Here is a 20,070-nt window from a genome sequence, read left to right on the forward strand (position 1 = left end):
CTTAATAAAACAGCTATTGGATCTTCTCCATCCATCTGCGAGGGCAGATGGGGTCCTGAATTAACATTGTATCTGAAGGAGAACAGTAGTTTCCTCAGCACCCTGTTAAAGAGACAGCTGAGATTTCTTTGCTCAGTTCATAGAATCCCTACAGTGTGGGAGCAGGCCATTCAGCCCGTTAAATCCACACCAACCCTCCAAAGGACATGCCACCCAGACCGACACCCCCTTCCCTAACACTGCATTTCCCAGGGCTAACCCACCCAGCCTGCACATTATGGGTAATTTAGCATGGCCAATCCACTGAACCTGCACATCTTTGGACTGTGAGAGGAAACCCACGCAGACATGGGGAGAGTGTGCAAATGCTACACAGACAGTCACCCAGGGGTGGAATCAAACCCAGGTCCCACACACTGTGAGGCAACAGTGGCTGTGGATTAAAATCCTACTCTTTGAAGTAGTGGCTCTTAATTTCTTCAAGTGGTGGAACAGGCAAAGGCACTTAAAGAAGTGAACAGAGCACCAGAAGATACATGGAAAAAAGAGACTCATTTGGAATGACGATGACCTACTGACACTCTTGAACAAAATGCAATAAAGGTGAGACTGACTGCTTCATGCTCATGGAACAAAATTTCCAAGAAATGGCCGGTGCTACAGGGAAGTTGGCTGCGGCACAGAGTCTCTGAAAAGTATTCTCTCAATAAGGGCAGGAAAGGCAATACAGAACAGTGGCGTGTAGTGGCAACAGCAATGTAAATCAATGACTTAGAGGAAGGAAGTGAGTGTACTGCAGTCAGATTTGCAGGCAACATAAAAATAGATGGAAGGCCAGGTTGTGAGAGGGATACAAACAGTTTACAGTGAGATATTGATAGGCTACGTAAGTGGACAAAAAGTTGCCAAATGGAGTATAATGTGGGAAAATACAAAATTGTTCATTTTGAAAGGGAGAACAAAAGAACAGAGTATTACTTAAGTGGAGAAAAACTGCAGAAAGCTGTAACACACAGGGATTTGGTGGAACTTGTGCACAAGACACAGACAGCTAGCATACGGGGGCAGCAGGGAATCAGGAAGGCTAATTAAATGTTTGCGCTTATTTCAACAAGGTTGGAGAATCAGAATTGGGAAGACTACTGTAACTGTACAATGTGCTGGTGGGACCACATCTGGAGCACTATGAGGTAGTTTTGGACACTTATTTGAGAAAAGATATAATTTCATTGGAGGCAGTTCAGGGAAGGTTCATTGGGATGACCCCTGTATGGCGGGATTGTCTCATGAGAAAAGGCTAAACAGGTTGGGACTCTATTCACTGGAGTTTAGAAGGATGAGAGGTGATCTCAATGAAACGTATCGGATTCTTAACAGGTTTGACAGGCTAAACGCTGAGAGGATGTTTCCCCTCATGCGACAGTCCATGATCAGGGGGCATAGTCTCAGAATAAAGGGGTACCAATTTAGACTGAGATGAGGAAGAATTTATTCTCTTGAGGGCTGTGAGTCTTTGAACTCCCTTCTACAGACATCTGTGGATACAGAGTCCTAGTATATATTTAAGGCCGACAGAAATAGATTCTTGATCAGTCAGGCAATCAAAGGTTATGGGGAAAACGCAGGAGAGTGGACATGAGGAATGTCAGATCAGCCATGATCCTATTGAGTGGTGGATAAGGCTTGAGGGGCCGAACTGCCTACCCCTGTTCTTATAGCACCATTAACACTGTGTACATAAAGATAGTAACAGTACAGGTTTTCACATTGCACTGTAACTAAGGACATTGTTAACTCTGTAACTAATAAGACACATCAGGATCTGACAAAGCATTTGTATCCAAAAACATTAAAGCACTTACCCAACTTTAACTCAACTTTAAACAATGGTGCCAGTTGATCTATTAAATCAGCCAAGAGATGAGCTTCAAAAGCCAACATCCATTTTAAACATTTAATTTTGTTACAGCAGCAGGTTTCACACAATATCTGGTATAAACAAGATACTGCAGGGAGGCGTCCGTGAGAGAAAATTTCAAACCTGATGAGAAAATCATCATGGCATTAATATCATGCAGCATAGAACTTGGAGTCTTCTTACATCTTTATTCCCACAGACTGTGACATAAATATGAAACCTCCTCACAGATAGAGAGTGGGAAGGGGATGACTCACTGTCATTCATCACTTATAGCCTCTTCTCCAGCAAGGGTGTCACTGTAATGAGAAGCCAAGAAAAATAAAGTGAAGGAAGGCAATGAAAGCATAACGGAAATAAATGTCCTCAACTGTGTTGAAAATGAGGAGAAGGAATAGAATAATGAGGGGAAAAAAACTGCCTGGAAACCCTGGGACAAGTCCTATTTAATGCTCCTCCTCAATTCTCCTCTTCTCTGCCTTAAAAGGAAGCCTTCCCACTCTTAACCTATGTGCCCTGGTTTGGCTCTTCCTCACAAAAGGAACCAGCCCTCATGTATCCATCTTATCCAGTCCCTTTAGGATTTTATATGTTTCAATTCAGATAATTTCTCATTCTTCTAATCTCCAATAGGTACACCCAACCTCTTCAACATTTCTCCATAAGACCTGCATCTCAGCCAAGAGTTGTGCGAGCATTCATTGACCTGCTTTTAAAGCAATTGTATTTTTTAAATAAGGAGACCAAATCTATACACAATCTTCCAGATATGGTCTCGCCAGCACCTTATATAGCTACAACAAAACTTCTCTACTTCAATATGCTATTCCCCTTCCAATAACTGAACATTCCATTTGCTTTCATAATCACTTATTGCAAATCGACTGTACGTCATTTGGGGTCCTCAGATCCCTCAGTACCGCTGAGCCCTGCAATTTCTCTCCATTTAAATAGTGTACTCGTTTTCCACTCTTCCTTCCAAAATGGACAACTTCAAAGCTATCCACAGCATTCTCCATGTGCTAAATTTTTGCCTAATCACTTCACCCGGCCTGTAACTATTTGCACACTCACCACTTCCTCTTGAGAATTTACTTTCCAATTTATCTTGGTGTTGTCGCAAACTTAAGTATCATACATACAGTACCTCATCCAAATCATTGATATAGGTTGTAAATAAGTGATGCTCCATCACTGATCTCCGTGACACTCCACTAACGACAGCTTGCCATTCTAGGGTGGACCCATCTAATCCCACTCTCTGCTTCCTGTTAGCTAACCAATTCTTATTCCAAGTTAATATGTCATACATGTGTATTCATGTGTAGTAGCCTTTGATGTGGCACCTCATCAAACAACTCTTCGAAATCCAAGTGCACAACATCTACCTAACTCCCTAACCTGAACAAGCTCTGTCTTTATGTTCTCTTAATTACCGTTAAAGGTTTCACACCCACATTTCTCCCTTTCATTCTGTGCATGAAATTCCATCATGTTGTGATCGCTGTCACCTACACGCTCCTTGACCATAAGTTTATCTATTGATCCTGTCTCACTGCACACTACCAGGTCTTAGACAGCCTGCTTCCTGCTAGGCTCCAGAACAAACTGCTCCATGGAATTGTCCTGAAAAGGTTACCTTTACCAATCTGGTTCTCCCAATCTAAAGATTGATAAAAGTCACCCATGATTATTGTAGTGAATCTTAACATGCACTTAGAAAATAGTAACATAATTAGAATAGATCAACATGTTAATGCAAAGGAAATCCCTTTTGATTAATTTATTTTCTGAGAATGTAATTAAATGGTAGATAAAGGGAAACTATTATTTGGAGTATACTTGAATTTCTAAAAAAAAGAATTTGATAAGTTCTACACCAGAAGTTAATACAGAAGATAAGTCACTGTGGTTTTCAGGTAATTTAGTAGTGTTGGTAATGTCTTGAGTAATGGAAATGAAGCAGAAGGTAGGAATAAATGGTACATTTTCAAGTTGATATGCAGTGAATAGAGTGCTCTAAAGATCAGTGTTGGGCTTCAGATATTTACAATCAATGTAATAATTTACGCAAATAGAAGAAAGTAACATCTTTCTCTAAGTTTGCTTACGAAAGAAGCTACGTGAGAATACAGGTCATGAGGACATAAAGAGACTCTAAAGAAATATCAAAAGATTATTTGAATGGACAAAAAAATGGCATGGAGTATAATGTTGGGAAGTGTGATTTTATTCTCTTTCATTGTAAGAATTGAAGAGCGGAATATATTTTTTAAAGGCGTCAAACTTGTAAATGTTAATGTTTAGAGAGATGTGGGTGTATCTGGACAAGGAACATAAAATGTTAGCATTCAAGGTACAACAAGCAAAATGGAAAACAAATGGCATGCGCACTTTTATTGTCAAGGGGTTAAAGTACAAGAATAGAAAGGTCAAATTATTGCATGGGGCTTTAGTTAGAACACACATGGAATACAGTGTGTAATTTTGACCTCTATACTTAAGAAAAGATTGCATTGGATGCAGTAATTTATGGTTCATCTGATTGGTCCCTGGGATGTGGGGGTTATCATACAGAGTCAAAGAGTCATACAGCATGGAAACAGATCCTTCAGTCCAATCAGTTCATACTGATCATGTTCCCAAACTAAACTAGTCCCCACCTGCCTGCATTTAGCCCATATCCCTCCAAACCTTATCCAAATGTCTGTTAAATGTTTTAACTGTACCTGCATCCAGCACTTCCTCTGGCAGTTCATTCCACACATGAACCACCCTCCGTGTAAAAAAGTTGCCCCTCATGTTCTTTTTAAAACTTTCTCTTCTCACCTTAAAAAATATGCTGCCTAGTTTTGAACATTCCCACCCTAGGTAAAAGACCTTGCTATTCACCTTATCCACACCCCTCATGATTTTATAAACCTCTATAAGGTCACCCCTCAACCTCCTACGCTCCAGTGGAAAAACATGCCAGCCTATCCAGTCTATTTTTATTATTCAAAACCCTCCATTCCCAGCAAAGCCCTGGTAATCTTTTTCTGAACTCTTTCCAATTTAATAACATCCCTCCTACAGCAGGGTGACCATACTGTACACAGTCCTCCAGAAGAGGGCTCACCAACGTCCTGTACAATCCTAACATGACATCCTAAACTCAAAGCTCTGAGCAATGGAAGCAAGTGTGCTAAACGCTTTCTTAATGACCCTATCTACCTGCAAAGCAATTTTCAAAGAATTACGTACCTGAACTCCTAGGTCTCTCTGTTCCACAACACTACCAAGGGCCCGACCATTAATTGTAAAAGTCCTACCCTTGTTTGTTTTGCCAAAATACAACACATTGCATTTATCCAAATTAAACTCCATCTGCTACTCCTCAGCCCTTTGACCCATTGATAAAGATCTCTTTGTAATCTTAGAAAACCTCCTTCACTGTCCACTATGCCACCAATTTTGGTGTCATCCACCATCTTGCTAATCATGCCTCCTCCATTCTCATCCAAATCATTTATATAAATGACAAACAAAAGTGGACCCAATACTGATTCCTGTGAAACACCACTGGTCACAGGCCTCCAGTCCAAAAAGCAACCCTCCACCATCCGCAAACTTACTAACCATGTCTCCTAAATTCTCATCCAAATCATTTATATAAATGACAAACACAGCACTGGTGCCTGTGGAACACAGCTAGTCACAGGCCTCCAGTCCAATAAACAACTCTCCACCACCCTCTGTTTCCTACAATCAAGCCAATTTTGTATCCAGTTGGTAACCTCACCCTGAATCCCATGTGATCTAACTTTACTAATTAGTCTACCATGCAGACCCTTGTCAAAGGCTTTACTGAAGTCCATGTAAGCAATATCTACCACTCTGTCCTCATCAATCTTTTTAGTAACCTCCTCAAAAAACCCAATCAAGTTTGTGAGACACAAAACCATGCTGACTATTCTTAATATGTCCTTTCCTCTCCAAATGCATGTAAATCCTAACTTTCATAATCACTTCCAACAACTTATTCAGCACCAAATGCAGACTCACAGGTCTATAGTTCCCAGGCTTCCCCTTACAGCTTTTCTTAAATAAAGGCACAACATTAGTCACTCTCCAGTTCTCTAGCATCTCACCCATGGTTATAAATGATGCAAATATTTCTGCTAGGGTCCCTGTGATTTCTTCCCTAACTTCAAACAATGTCCTGGGATATACTCAATCGGGTCCTGGAGAATTATCCACCTTTATGTTTTCTACTTCCTCCAGCATTTCCTTTTTTGTAATGTGAATATGTTTTTAAAACATCAATATTTTACTGCCCCGAGTTCTCTAACCTCCAGTTCTTTCTCCACACGCATTGTGAATCTTTAGAAATCTCTACACTTGAGGGCTGCGGATGTCCCATTATTGTTTTAGTTGGAATAGACAGATTTTTCATTGGCCAGTGAATCAAAGGATATGGGAGGTAGACAGGAGAGTAGACTTCAAGCCCAAGTGTAGCCATGATCCTATTTAGTGCTGGAGTAGGCTCAATGGGCAGTACATTCTTCTCCTGCTCTTATTTATTCTCTTTCCCATGTTCTTGTGAAGCACCTTAGAACATTAAACTCTGTTAAGAATGCTACGTAATGGAAGTTGTTGTTGATGTTAATATGGACGTAATCATTTTCGTCAAGCCTTGGATGAATATTCACTTCCTACAGCTTAGTGTCAATAAATTCCATTCTATTCACGTAGCTCCAGTGTCGACACCATCAGCCTCATTGCCTGCACAGCCACTGAATAGACTGATTCCTAATCTTACTGTTCTGTTCAACCCTGAGCTAGACTTTCAATAATAATGTAGAGCTATACTGAAATTGCTACTGTCTAATATTAAACTCTTTCTCGCTTCTCTCTGTACCAAACACACACCCACACTTTTGGCCTCTAGAGGGAAGGCTGTTTACTTAAATGATTCAATCTCTCTGTTTTCACTCTGCACAAACTCTAGATAACCAAGATGTTTACTGCCTGCATCTCCTTCTGTACAGCGTCACACATTCACCATCTCCATCCTCACCCAACTGCATTTACATTTCAAACAATTTCAAAGTCCTGATATTGAAATCACTTCATGTTCTCACTCAATGTTGCTAGACAAACAAATCTCTCAAACCATATTTCTTGTTTATCCATCACCCACCCACTCTCCTTGACACAATCCCACTTAGTTTTAACATTTTCAACAATTATGTATAATCCCCTCTGGCAAACATCCAACATTACTGTTCCTCACAACAGGATTAATCTTCTTGTTCCTGCACTAGGTATACTGAATGTGCTGGGCACAATTTAAATCAAATGATCTTTCGAATTGAGTCCACTTGAGAATGGAAAGCGATTGATAGACATTCTGGAAGCAATTAAACAAAATACAGCAAATGCTGGAAATCTAAAATAAAAACAGAAAATAGTAGATGTACTCAATAAGGCATTATTTACAGAGATAATCTTCAGCAGTTCTCAAACTTCATCAGTTCTCAATCATCCATTGTCATTTGTGGATGTCAGTTCTAACCCTCTCCCACCCTCTGTGTGTCGAAATGCTTCCTAACATCTCTCCTGAATGGTCTGGCCCTAATTCTCAGACTCTGCCCCTAGTTCTAGAATCCCCAACCAGTGGAAATAATTTATTTTTATCTACCCTGTCTTTTCCTCTTAATATATTGAAGACTTTGATCAGGTAACCACTCAATATTCTTAATTCTAGAGAAAACAGATTAAACTTGTATTATCTCTCCTCATAATTTAACCCTTAAAGTCCAATTATCATTCTTGTAAACCTGTGTCGTCCTTCCTCCAAGGCCAGTATATCCTCCCAAAGGGTCCCAACCCAAAACGTTAGCTTTCCTGCTCCTCTGATGCTGCCTGGCCTGCTGTGTTCCTTCAGCTCCACACTGTGTTATCTCAGACTCCAGCATCTGCAGTTCTTACTATCTCCCAAAGGTGTGCTGCCCAGACTTGCTCTCAGTACTCTAAGTGAGGTCTAGCCTGGGTTTTGTAGAACTGCAACATAACCTCTGCACCCTTGTACTCCATTTCTCTAGATATAAAGGCCAGCATTGCATTAGCTTTCCTCATTATTTTCTGCATCTGCTTGTGGCATTTTAAAGATCTATGTACTTGAACCCCCAAGTCTCTTTGGACATCCATCCTATTTAACTTTATACCATCTAGAAAGTCCCCTGAACTGTTCTTTTTTGGTCCAAAATGGATAGCTTTGCATTTGCTAACATTGAACTCCATTTGCTACAGTTTTGCCCATTCACTTAGTCTACCAATATCCATTTGTAATTTTAGGGAAGTTAAAAGACAGATATATTCAAATTAAATAGGCTTCAAAACATTTCAAGGACGGCAAAAATAAGTCAATAAGATTTAAAAGAACGAAAAGTTACTGTTCTAGATATTTGTAGACAATCCTTTTACATCATTTTATTGAGTTTCAGTCTAACCTCACCAGTAAAAAAAGGTGGACAGAGAGATATCACCTAAACATATTCAGCATCCCACTTCTAAAATCAACCATCGTGTTATTAAAGCTCTAATTAATTAACCAAAACGTGCTTTACTAGGGAGTACAGTGCCCTCTATCGTTAACAGAAAGAAAAATCAGGTTTTTTCCTTCTATTTTCTTGTTGTTTTCAGTGGAGTTATGTAAGACTATAATGTTGACTTCATCAGGTTAAAGAAACCAAATCATAGGACGATCCTATGGTAATTTTCACTTCTTAGGCAATGTTTACGAAATAGTTATCGATGAAGGATTAGAATACAATCTATTCACCTCTGAAAGCTGTCCTTACACTGTGTGCTAAGTCAAACTATGGAAACCCAGTGGATGTATAATTTACACTACTGAATCCAGCTCCAGCAGTGGTATAGTCTGAGTTTTTAATTGTCCTGTGGGTTTGAAGCCATGTTGATTGTCAAAGAGTTTCAAGCCATGTCTACTATGTGAAAAGTGACCAATATCACATTTTCATATTGAAATAGAGTAGAGAAATGAATGATGCATACTATCAAATCAGTGATCATTAAATATCAAGCAATAATCAAGATTTCCTCATTGCATTGCTGCATCTTCGTGGCAATGAAGAAGGAATTTCCATCCCTTGTCCAACTTATGCTTGGAAGGCTATTGCGAGCAACCTTGGTCAGGAATCAATTGTCCATCCATTCTGAGACACAGTACAGACAGGGAAATGAAAGAGGTACACAATGAGCAAGCAACTATCAAATCTCTGCACTGGGCAGACAGTGTGAGTTAGCAATACCAATACAAATATTTGGATCCCAACATAGTGTAGAGCTGGATGAACACATCCCGAAACGTCAGCTTTCCTGCTCCTCTGATCCTGCCTGACCTGCTGTGTTCATCTAGCTCTACACCTTGTTATCTCAGACTCCAGCATCAGCAGTTCCTACTATCTCTTTAGATGCCAACAAATGTTTTTGTTTAAAATATGCAACCAGCCCTAATCACATGCAATCATTACTGATCATAGTACTCCACTGCAAAGGAGCTGAAGCCAATTCAAGTCAATGTATGGCACACCAATCAGATATGGAGAGACACTCCAATGGAGCTGATTGTGCAGTGGGTTGTGAGGTTGTCAAACGAATTAGGCTCACCTTCTTAAGGGGAAAATATGAACATAAATAGGCTGTTTAGTTTCGGCAGCCAGTACCGCTATTCAATGCAATTAAAGCTATGATCCAGCTCTATTCACTCATCTTAAAATTATAGAAAGATACAGCATTGAAGGAGACTATTACACCCATTATGTCAATGCTAGCTCTTTGGACGAGTTATTTTGTGCTCTCACACTTTCCATTTAGCCCTGTGTTTTTCTCCCCAAGTTGAAATATTTGAACGTTACAAGTTAATCTCCTTCCACCACCCTTTCAGGTGCATTTCCACCACAGCAAAATGTGACAAATTAACTGGGAAGAGTGCACTGAGTCCACTGTTCCACATGTCATCACAAAATGCATAAATGTATAAAATCCCAATGAGACCACTAAAGCGACCATTTTTCCTGGCTGACTGTTATTTTGGTCAAAGGCATGCAAGACTATGGGCCACAGGCTGGAAATGGATTTCGGTTAATCGAGTGATTGTTTTTGACTGATGCAGACCCATTGAACTAAAGAGCCTTTTTCTGAGCTGTCGATCCTATGACTGTAAGCGCTACGAAAAACAACACATTACTTTCCAAACGTATATACGATCACCAGATCAGGATGAGTATTAAACTTCCAAAGTATGACACTGAAATTTGAAATGTTAGACTGGTAAACTTTGTTTTGCCTGTTTTAAATTGACATGCATCTATTTATATATGATTAAATGCATACATATGTAATTGGGATAAGATTTTAACTTTGAAAAGGGAGGCATTGTGTTATGTCTTAGAGTCATTATGGCAATCTGCCTTTAAAAGACATGCTAATTGCATCACTGCATTGTAGAATGTGACTTAATTGAATAAAGATCTAAGACTGCACCTTAAATTAGACCATTTAAAGCACAACATGCTACTAGAAGCATACTCCTCGGTTGCAAACTAATGGCTTCATGGTAGCCCAGATGCCGATGTGCCTGTGAATGTAATGTTAGAGTTATAGAGTGATACAGCATAGAAACAGACCCTTTGGACCAACTAGTTCACGCTGACCATGTTCCCAAACTAAACTAGTCCCACTTGCCTGCATTGGCCCATATCCCTCCAAACCTTTCCTATTTGTGTACTTAACCAAATGTCTTTTAAATGCATCTACCACTTCCTCTGGCAGTTCATTCCACACACAAAGAACTCTCTGAAAAAAAGATGCCCCTCACGTCTTTTTTAAATCTTTCTCCTCTCACCTTAAAAATATGCCCCCTAGTTTTGAACTCCTTCACCATAGCGAAAAGATCCTTGCTATTCATCTATGCCCCTCATGATTTCATAAACCTCTATAAACCTCCTATACTGTAGTGAAAAAGTCCCAACCTATCCAGCCTCTCCTTATAACTCAAACCCTCCAGTCCTGGCAACATCTAGTAAACCTTTTCTGAACCCTCTCCAGTTTAATAATATCCTTTCTATACTAGGGCAACCAGAACTGAATACAGTATTCTGAGCCTAACCATCTTTGTACATAATAAACTTGTTGTAATAAGTATCTGTTGGATTATTTTTCAATATCAATATGTCCATGCCTAGTTTCAAGGGATAACAAGTATTGCAATATCAGGCAATATATCCTGCTGGAACCAAAATCACATCATATTTGAGAGAATGCAAAAGTTTTGTTTAATTAAAAGTTATCTATTTGCCTCCATTCAACAATATGCAGCATGGGTTATTGGGTTGACATTAAAATATATCACGCTATTTGGAAATTATTAAGTGATGGATTAAGTTCTTCATGCTTTTGCCAGATTCACACAGACAATTAGGAGACATTTTCTTCACTTCCTTCACAGAAACCTAATGGGGCAGATCAGGCAGACTTATAAAACACATCCGACTTTCATTCCATGGTTTGAATACATTGGAGATGGTGCAGAACCAATTTACAAGAATGGTTCTGGGAATGAGAAACTTCAGTGATGAGGCTGGATTGAAGAATCATAGAATTCCTACAGATGGAAACAGGCCCTTCGGCCCAACAAGTCCACACTGACCCTCAGATTATCCCACCCAGACCCATCCCCAGGCACTATGGGCAATTTAGCATGGCCAATCCACCTAGCCTGCACATTTTTGGATTGTGGGAGGAAACCAGAGCACCTGGAGGAAACCCACACAGACACAGGGAGAATGTGCAAACTCAACACAGACAGATCACCTGAGGGTGGAATTGAACCTGGGTCCCTAGCGCTGTGAGGCAGCAGTGCTAACCACTGAGCCACCGTGCTGTTGGGACTGTTCCCCTTGGAGAGAAGAAGGCTGAGAAGAGATTTGATACATACTTTTAAAATCACAAGCAAGCTGGATACAGTCGATACAGAGAGGCTGTTTCTGCTCCTAAAAGGGACAAGACCAAGATGGCATCGATTTAAAGGGATATGCAAATGAAGTAAGGGTGATGTGAGTAAAAACTGTCACAGGCCGTGGGCAGTTAGGGAATGGAAAAGAACTGCCTGGAAATGAGGCGGTGACAGTTCAACTGAGACATTCAAGAGAGCATTGTTTGAATAGAACTACTGTGCAAAACTATGGAAGAAAACAGGAGATTGGCACTAAGCAATGATGCTCACTTGAAGGGCCCGCTGGTTCAGGCACAGTGGGCTGAATGGCCTCATTTTGCACCATAACAATTCTGCAGTTCTATGAAATAAATAAGCATTAGCTGTAGAGCTGGATGAACACAGCAGGCCAAGCAGCATCAGAGGAGCAGGAAGGCTGACATTTCAGGCCTAGACCCTTCTTCAGAAATCTCCTTTACATAATACCCACTCCTTGGCAATTTCAACAGTCAGTCTCATCCTGCCCGAGAACAGTAAAGATTGCAAGAACCACCTGATTAGATTATTCTGGTCAAGTGAACCTCAATGATAATGGTATTATATAACTTCTTTAAGTTTAAGATGACTTATTGTGTAAATATTTTAAACAACATCAAAACAGAATTCTAAATTTGGAATAATTAGGTAGAGGATGATGTCGGATGATATTGTTGCAGTAATTTGACTAAATGTACCAATTCTTTCTATTGCTGCACATCACTTCATTCCGTAATTTTTGGAAGTGTATAATTTTATTTCCATTTGAAAACCAGTACAGAAATAAATGAGTATGAACTTAGATTGATTTACATCATAATTATACATGTTTCAAATGGCTTATGTACAAATCCTTACTGATGTAGATGGTGACTCAGTGGTGAAGTGATTGTCTAAGGATCACAGATAAATGAGCTGTCATGTCCGTTAATGTGGTACTCAACCACCCACAATTTTCCCCAAACTTTGTTTGGCACCAGAGACAATACCCTCTGAAAGTCCTGAGATACCCATTGGCATAGAATCTCAGACAGCACTTTACAGCTCTCCTTTGGCAGCAGAGATTGTGTCCTTTAAGTGTGATCTAAGTCAATTCTGCATGGTTTCATTAGCACAAAATAATATGTACTATGAATAGGCAGTGATTTTACTTCATGTAGGGCTTACTACCTTCTCTGCACTCCTCTGACATTACAAAATATGCTTTGTGAATGGGTAATGCCACAGGATTTGAGAGCTAATCTTAGAGAGTCCGTGTTAAAATGTCTGCATCAGAAGTAGCCACAACATGGAGGTGCCGGTGTTGGACTGGGGTGGACAAGGTCAGAAATTACACGACATCAGGTTATAGTCCGAGACAGTAAGAACTGCAGATGCTGGAGTCAGAGATAACACAGTGTGGGGCTGGAGGAACACAGCAGGCCAAGCAGCATCAGAGGAGCAGGAAAGTTGATGTTTCGGGTCGGGACTCTTCTTCAGAAATGGGGAGGGGTAAAGGAGCTCAGAAATAACCAACAGGTTTATTTGAAAACACAAGCTTTTGGACTCTTACTCCTTCCTCCGGTGTCAGTGAGAGAGGTAGTATCAGACACAGAATTTATAAGTAAAAGATCAAAGGGTCACACCACAGATGAGGGTGTACTAAACAAAGATGCTGTTAAATCTTTAATCAGCTAGAAGGTTTTAATTGATTAATATGTATATGTAAATCCCCAAATTCTTTTCAAGTCACTGCCCTGAGAGAACTAAAGGTTCTATCAGTGTAAAAAAGAGGTGACATTTTAGGTTAGACAATGCATGTTAGGTGTGTGGCCTTGTTTAGAATCTGTTTGTGTTTTAGTTTGGAGTCAGACTGGTTTTATTTCTAAAATAGGAATTGCTACATTGACTGACTGTCTATAAATTGTGTGCTTTTTGAACAAAATAGAATGTATCTGCAAATACAGATTCACCCCATAGATACACATGTGTGTGTGTGCGTGTGAGTGTGTGTGTGTGAGTGTGTGTATGAGGGAAAGAAAGAGTGTGTTTGTTTGTGTGTGTGTGTGTGTGTGGAGAGAGAGAGAGAGAAAGAATGTGCGTGTGTGTGTGTGTGTGCTTGAGAGACAATGTGTGTATGAGGGAGGATCTGTGTGAGAGTGTGTGTGTTGTGAGGGAGAGTGAGTGTGTAAGAGGGAGAGAGAGAGTGTGTGTGTGTGTGAGAGACAGTGTGTGTGTGAGAGAGGATCTGTGTGAGAATGTGTGTGTGTGTGCGTGTGTGTGTGAGAGTGTGCGTGTATGTGCATGTGTGTGCATGTGTGTGTATGTGAGAGTGTACTTGTGTGTGTATGCATGTGTGTGAGAGTGTACAGTGTGGTGGGGTCACCTGTAATGCAACATGAACCCAAGATCCCGGTTGAGGCCGTCCTCATGGGTACTGAACTTGGCTATCAGCTTCTGCTCGGTGACTCTGTGTTGTTGTGTATCCCAAAGTCCGCCTTGGAGGACATTTACCCGAAGATCCGAGGCCAAATGCCCTTGACCGCTGAAGTGTTTCCCCACTGAGAGGGAACATTCCTGTCTGGCGATTGTTGCACAGTGTCCATTCATCCGTTGTCGTAGTATCTGCATGGTTTCACCAATATACCATACCTCGGGGCACCCTTGCCTGCAGCATATGAGATAGACAACGTTGGCTGAGTCACATGAGTATGTTTCAGAGATAGCAGGAACTGCAGATGCTGGAAAATCTGAGATAACAAGGTGTAGAGCTGGATGAACACAGCAGGCCAACTAGTATCAGAGGAGCAGGAAGGCTGACATTTCGGGCCTAGACCCTTCTTCAGAAAGGCCTTTAGTTTCTGAGCTGGTTGGGATTCTTCAATAAACTGTAGAATTTTAAGAGTATGTGTTTCTTCTGTTGGTTTCTGATGATGACTAGTTCCTTGTGGTGTTAGACTCTGTATCTTAAGACTGGTCCTAATGTTTTTGGGCAATGGCTCTGCCTGCACTCTATCAGATGGTTCTGACTTCACTCTGCTCTAGCAGATAAAACTCATTCTGGTGTCAAGTTTGAAATTAGCTGGATGGCCATGATCTGCAACAAATAGGTTCAGCTGCGTCATCTATTACCCTGGAGGCAGGTTGGTTTGCGTCTTCCAAAGGTGGCAGATTATCACATAATGAAATGCGATCTAATGGAGGTGAGCCGAGATATTTTGGGCTTTCTTCCAAAAATGCTTGCTCTGAGGTTTGCTATGGCTCAATGGTTATTTTTAACTTCTTCACATTCTACAGATATGTTCCACTATCAAACAAAACTTGCATTAACATGAAAAGACTGGACATTGTTTTCGTTTCTATGGGTCTTTTAACTCCATATCTGAAACAGTAAATTTTAGCAGTGATAGATTTAAAGACATAAAGAGAAAACTGAAAGAACTGCAGATCTGGAAATCAGAAACGAAAACAGAAATTGCTGGAAAAGCTGAGCAGGTTTGGCAGCATCTGTGGGGAGAAATTAAAGTCAATGCTTCGGGTCCACCAGGTAACACCAGGTCGAGTTGGACATCACCCCACCCCAGCCTGGGGTTTCTTAGTGAGCGAGGAGCAGGTCATGGGCTGCCTCCACTGGCCCAGATCGTCAGGTGAGGCTAAGGCTCCAGGTCCATGGCTAGGCCTGGGCACCAGAAGGAGGAGAAGTGGTGACTTCGGCACCGTGTGCCAGTCCCCTGGTCTTATCGCAACGTGGCCGTCTCGTCCCTGTGTGGAGGTCTTTGTCATCTTCGTCTTTGGCTTTCAGATATTCCAGTAGCCTGACAGGCAGTCTCATTCAGGAGTCACAGTCTCAGCCCAGAAAGGCAGTCATCTTCGACAGAGGCTTCCGGCCCAGTATTCCAGTGGCCCAGTGTGGCAGGCTCGTCCTGGAATGGCGGTCTCATCCCAGAATGGTGGTCTTGTCCCAGCTGTTTCTACAAGGTTCTTTCATCGGCTTTCCCTGAGCCCAGGAGCCATTAACTGAACTTTGTCTTAATTTCACTTTTTTATTATTATGTATGACTTCTGTCATTGATATCGATGCCGTGGTGGGGCGACTTATAAAACTTTACACTGTATTTTTTCATGTAAAGTATACGTGACAATAAATTTGTATTCTATTCTGTAGTATCTGGGACATGCTAATATGGGATCTTCTTGTGTGTGCAACTTACCTGAAAGAGCTATATCAGAAATTCCAATGACAATTTTGACTCAAATTAATTCTAGTTGTAAATCACTGTAATAACAATATTCTGACAAGGTGTAAAGATCATTAATAAAGGTATTAACAAGTTCTCCAGGAAGCTGGGTCCTCTGTTAATCTTGCTCATTCTATGACATGGTTGGTACCAGATATAAAATAATTGTCAAATGTTTTTATAACATTATCAAATATATCTGGCCTTTCTCCTGCATTTCAAAACATGATCTGCAGCTAGACCTACATCAAAAAAATGAATTGACATTTTCCTTTCTGGGTTTTCTTGAGTAATCCTGAAACAATTCCATATCACTGAATTGTCTCTTCTGTGTCATTCAAATCAATTCCCTGGCTAAATTTGATTAGAGCTGTCCTAAGTCTCTCCCATTGTCATTATTTTTAACTGAGGTGGTTTCTCTTATTTAAATAATTTACAGAAAATCTGCTTTCTGTTTTTTTTAATGTAACTGATTTTACTATTCAGCCTTTTAACTGTAATAAACATCAGCAAGCCTTCTGAAGATTTTTATTAATTCTTAAATCAATGGATAATGAAGATGAATTGCTAATAAAGTTTTATAATGAAGTATTTTCACTTTTTCTATATTTCTTTTCAGAAATTTTCCTTAATTTCTGTAATGGAAGTTGAAAAAGTTCTAAATCTTTCAGAATTATCCTCCCTATTTTTGCTGTAAAATTTGTTTGCAAGGGCTTGAAAGTTATTGGGAGATAGTAAGGACTGCAGATGCTGGAGTCAGAGACAATACAGTGTGGAGATGGAGGAACACAGCAGGTCAGGCAGTTGACGTTTCCAGTTTACACCCTTCATCAGGACTAATGAAGGCTCTAGACTCAAAACGTCAGCTTTCCTGCCCCTCTGGTGCTGCCTGACCTGCTGTGTTCCTTGAAGGTTATTGAAATGTTTTAAAATGAACAAAATACTGCATTTTATCTTTGGCACAAAATATATTTCTTTCATGTTGTTTTCACCCTTTTCACCATGATTTTAAAATTGCTTCTTTTCTCTGTTTATATTGAAAACATGATGTGGGCTGATAATGCTTCTTAAAGAAATAGTTCCAGTGGACAATGAAAATTGATCTTCCCTTCAAAATTAGAACATAGAACAGTACAGCACAGAAACAGGCCCTTTGGCTGAAGATATTGTGCTGAACATGATGCCAAATTAAACTAATCCCTTCTGCCTGCCCTTGGCTCATATCCCTCCATTCCTTTCATATTCATGTGCTTATCTAAAAGTCCCTTAAATGCCCCTATTGTATCTGCCTTCTCCACTAGCCCTGGCAACATGTTCCAGACTCTTACCACTCTCTGTGTAAAAAACTTGCCCCTCACATCTCCTTTGAACTTTCCACCCTCAATGCACGTTCCCTAGTTTTAGACATTTCAAATCTGGGAAAAAGATTCTGACCATCAACTTATGTTTTTTAAAAAAAAACTCTTCAAAAACATTTATTAATTCCGGTGATATTATTCAACATGGCTTTCAGTTAGATGAGAAAATCTTACTTTAGGAAGATAAAATTGGCTGTGCCATTTTTAAAATTTGCTCATGAGATGGGGTCATCGTTGGCTGGGCCAGCATTTATTGCCCATCCCTAGTTGTCCTTGAGAAGCTGGTGCTGAGCTGCTTTCTTGAACTGCTGCAGTCCACCTGCTGTGGGTTGACCCACAATGTCTTTAGGGAGGGAATTCCAGGATTTTTACCCAGCAATACTGAAGGAATGACAATATATTTCCAAGTCAGGATGGTGAGTGGCTTGGAGGGGAACTTGAAGGTGGTGGTGTTCCCATGTATCTGTTGCCCTTGTCCTTCTAGATGGAAGTGTTCGTGGGTATGGAAGGTGTTGTCTAAGAATCTCATAATGATGCCACGTGATCTTCTGCTGAGCGCACAGGCTGTGTGTGAATACCAGCAGCAGCCAAATACACCTATGACCCAGATTGTCGTCAGGTAAATGAGGGGCGCAATAAGTCTATGTGCTGTCTACCTCCAACAATACTAGAGCAGATACATCATGACTTGCTCTCTTGTGCCCAAAAGAACAAGGGCAATGCTCTATAACTGTAGTTCCTAGGGAGAACCACTGGATTCCAAGGCCGTTCTGAGTCCGACCACTAACAGTGAGCACCAGCTCTAGCTTTTGTAAACCTTTCTTCACAGGCTGCTCAAACCCTTTGTGGAGATTCATACTACAGCACAGACCTCAGCTGATCAGCACTGATTGTGGAGGATATCATCCAGGTGGGCTCTGCACGTGGTGAGATACTGTGCATGTGCGGCCTGCAGTCTGAGACAGAGGGCAGGAAAAACAGGTACCTGTCTGCCCATGTAAGTCTGCACTTCATTTCTACTGTACAGGACTCAGATGTGCTCTACACCCTCTAGAAGAAAGTTGAAAGGTATGCACAATAAATTAGAAATTGCTGGAAAAGCTCAGCAGGTTTGGCAACATCTGTGGAGAATATCAGAGTTAACATTTCCACCCAGTGACACTTCCTCAGAGACTCATGGTAGTATTTATGTCTTCCTTCATGAAGACAGAACTAAAATATGTATTGAATCAGATTGCCATCTCTTTGTTCTTCATTATAACTTCCCTTGTTTCTCACTGTGAAGAACCTATTTCTCTTCACATACCTATCATAGCTTTTACAATCAGTTTGTATGTTCCCTGTAAACTTACTCTCATACTCTGTTTTTCCCTCTTAATCAACTCCTTTGACCCCTTTGCTGAAATTTAAACTGCTCCCAATCCTCAAGTCTTATACGTTTTGGTATCAATACAAATGGCAAATACTTTTCCCATCTATAACCAAGCAGTAAGTGAAGTTTTGGGGAAGAGTCATTGGACTCAAAACATTAACTCTGATTTCTCTCCACAGATGCTGCCAGGCTCGATGAGCTTTTCCAGCAATTTGTTTTTGTTTCCGATTTCCATCATCAGCAGTTCTTTCAGTTTTTATTTATGAACAATAAAATCTTTAGTGTATTCAGGATGTCTGTCAGAAAGGCTGCCATCAATGTTGAGGATCATGAAGGAGTCTGGCATCAACTTGGTCCTGAGCTTTACACAAATCTTGCTGATATGAAAGCGATGATGAAATCCACCAGCTGTGGATCTAACCATGATGCAACAACTGTGACAGCTTCCATTGTGGCATCCACAGTTTCTAGTGACAATCAGGGAGCAGTGCTTTGATGTCATGCAACATCAATCTGGTGCCACTCAAACTTAGGCTCTGCCCCCATGTCCATGGGCTTCAGGCTGTGAAGCGACCTGTGGGGTATTCCAGCAAATCCACAATCTGCCCTCCAATAGATTGTTGAGGAATTGCCCTGTTAGAGTGACTCTATGATGCCTGACCCTGTTCTCCTCTGTCAAGAAAATAACCTTCACCCTCTCACCACTGCCATTCCTCAACTGCTCTTTCTGAGGTCTGTTTCCTAGACAGCAATGCAGCCTTTGCCATGACAACATGGGCAGTTTTAAGGCATCTCTATGAGTCCCAAAGCTGTTTGAGGTTGCTCACCAAGGTCATCTGCGGTTCACCTTAGGAAGGTTGGATTGGCTTTGGAGGGAGTACGCTGTATGTTTACAAGAATGACACCTGGACTTCAGAGGTTAAGTTATGAGGAGAGATTATCCAAATTAGGCCCGTTTTCTCCAGAATATAGAAGGTTAAGGGGTGATCTGATCAAAGTCTTCAAGATATTAACAGGAAAAGACAGGATAGAATAAAGATAAATTATTTTCACTGTTTGGGGATTCCAGAACTGGGGAACACAGTTAGGGACAGACCATTCAGGAGATGTTAGGAAGCACTTCTACACATAAAGTTTGATAGAGCTTTGGAGCTGTCTTTCACAAATGG

This window comes from Rhincodon typus, chromosome 4 (genome assembly GCF_021869965.1).
Source record: "Rhincodon typus isolate 14 chromosome 4, sRhiTyp1.1, whole genome shotgun sequence".
Lineage (NCBI taxonomy): Eukaryota > Metazoa > Chordata > Chondrichthyes > Orectolobiformes > Rhincodontidae > Rhincodon > Rhincodon typus.